Here is a 2,858-nt window from a genome sequence, read left to right as displayed (position 1 = left end):
CAAGAGAGCCCATTCATGGAGCTCAAGAGGCACAGGAAGCTCATCACCATGAGATCTCGGAAATGCCTCAAATGCATTTTCCTCCACAAAACTATTGGGAGCAAATCAACACCTCCCTAGGAGAATTAAGTTCCAACATGGGACAACTAAGGGTGGAACATCAAGGGCACTCCATCATCTTTCATGAAATAAGAGAAGATCAAAAAGCAATGAGGGAGGAGCAACAAAGACAAGGAAGAGACATATAAGAGCTCAAGGACATCATTGGTTCCTCAAGAAGGAAACGCCACCATCACTAAGGTGGACTCATTCCTTGTTCTTACATTCTCTGTTTTTCGTTTTCTATGTTAAGTGCTTATCCATGTTTGTGTCTGCATTACATGATCATTAGTAGTTAGTAACTTTGTCTTAAAGTTATGAATGTCCTATGAATCCATCACCTCTCTTAAATTAAAAATGTTTTAATTCAAAAGAACAAGAAGTACATGAGTTTCAAATTTATCCTTGAACTTAGTTTAATTATATTGATGTGGTGACAATGCTTCTTGTTTTCTGAATGTATGCTTGAACAGTGCATATGTCTTTTGAAGTTGTTGTTCACAAATGTTAAATATGTTGGCTCTTGAAAGAATGATGACAAGGAGACATGTTATTTGATAATCTAAAAAATCATAAAAATGATTCTTGAAGCAAGAAAAAGCAGCAAAGAACAAAGCTTGCAGAAAAAAAAAGAGAGAAAAAAATAGGCAAAAAAAAAGAGAGCAAAAGCAAGCAGAAAAAGCCAAAAGCTCTTAAAACCAAGAGGCAAGAGCAAAAAGCCAGTAACCCTTAAAACCAAAAGGCAAGGGTAATAAAAAGGATCCCAAGGCTTTGAGCATCAGTGGATAGGAGGGCCTAAAGGAATAAAATCCTGGCCTAAGCAGCTAAACCAAGCTGTCCCTAACCATGTGCTTGTGGCGTGTAGGTGTCAAGTGAAAACTTGAGACTGAGCGGTTAAAGTCAAGGTCCAAAGAAAAAAAAAGAGTGTACTTAAGAACCCTGGACACCTCTAATTGGGGACTTTATCAAAGCTGAGTCACAATCTAAAAAGGTTCTCTCAATTATGTGTCTGTGGCATTTATGTATCCGGTGGTAATACTGGAAAACAAAGTGCTTAGGGCCACGGCCAAGACTCATAAAATAGCTGTGTTCAAGAATCATCATACTGAACTAGGAGAATCAATAACACTATCTGAACTCTGAGTTCCTATAGATGCCAATCATTCTAAACTTCAATGGATAAAGTGAGATGCCAAAACTATTCAAGAGGCAAAAAGCTATAAGTCCCGCTCATTTAATTGGAGCTATGTTTCATTGATAGTTTGGAATTTATAGTATATTCTCTTCTTTTTATCCTATTTTATTTTCAGTTGCTTGGGGACAAGCAACAATTTAAGTTTGGTGTTGTGATGAGCGGATAATTTATACACTTTTTGGCACTGTTTTTAGTATGTTTTTAGTAGAATCTAGTTACTTTTAGGGATGTTTTCATTAGTTTTTATGTTAAATTCACATTTCTGGACTTTACTATGAGTTTGTGTGTTTTTCTGTGATTTCAGGTATTTTCTGGCTGAAATTGAGGGACTTGAGCAAAAATCAGATTCAGAGGTTGAAGAAGGACTGCTGATGCTGTTGGATTCTGACCTCCCTGCACTCAAAATGGATTTTCTGGAGTTACAGAACTCAAAATGGCGCGCTTCCAATTGCGTTGGAAAGTAGACATCCAGGGCTTTCCAGTAATATATAATAGTCCATACTTTGCCTAAGTTTAGATGATTCAAACTGGTGTTCAACGCCAGCTCTCTGCCTAATTCTGGCGTCCAGCGCCAGAAACAAGTTGCAAAGTGGAGTTCAACGCCCAAACTGGCACAAAAGCTGGCGTTCAACTCTAGAAAGAGCCTCTGCACATGGAACATTCAAGCTCAACCCAAGCACACACCAAGTGGGCCCCGAAAGTGGATTTATGCATCAATTACTTACTTCTGTAAACCCTAGTAACTAGTTTAGTATAAATAGGACTTTTTACTATTGTATTAGACATCTTTGATCAGTTGTATGCTATCTTAGATCACGTTTTGGGGGCTGGCCATTCGGCCATGCCTAGACCTTTCACTTATGTATTTTCAACGGTAGAGTTTCTACACTCCATAGATTAAGGTGTGGAGCTCTGCTGTTCCTCAAAGATTAATGCAAAGTACTACTGTTTTCTATTCAATTCAACTTATTCCGCTTCTAAGATATTCATTCGCACTTCAACCTGAATGTGATGAACGTGACAATCATCATCATTCCTTATGAACGCGTGCCTGACAACCACTTCCATTCTACCTTCGATTGAATGATTATCTCTTATATCTCTTAATCAGAATCTTCGTGGTGTAAGCTAGATTGATGGCGGCATTCATGAGAATCCGGAAAGTCTAAACCTTGTCTGTGGTATTCCGAGTAGGATTCTGGGATTGAATAACTGTGACAAGCTTCAAACTCGCGATTGCTGGGCGTAGTGACAGACGCAAAAGGAGGGTGAATCCTATTCCAGCATGATCGGAAACCTCAGATGATTAGCCGTGCTGTGACAGAGCATTTGGACCATTTTCACAAGAGGAGGGGATGTAACCATTGACAACGGTGATGCCCTTGCATAAAGCCAGCCATGGAAAGGAGTAGGATTGATCGGATGAAGGTAGCAAGAAAGCAGAGATTCAGAGGAACGAAAGCATCTCTACACGCTTATCTGAAATTCTCACCAATGAATTACATAAGTGTTTCTATCCTTATTTTCTGTTTAATTAGTATTATTTTCGAAAACTCCATAATCA

The sequence above is a fragment of the Arachis ipaensis genome, chromosome B10, assembly GCF_059453495.1.
Source record: "Arachis ipaensis isolate K30076 ecotype BB chromosome B10, ASM5945349v1, whole genome shotgun sequence".
Taxonomy (NCBI): Eukaryota; Viridiplantae; Streptophyta; class Magnoliopsida; order Fabales; family Fabaceae; genus Arachis; species Arachis ipaensis.
This window is presented reverse-complemented; position numbering follows the sequence as displayed.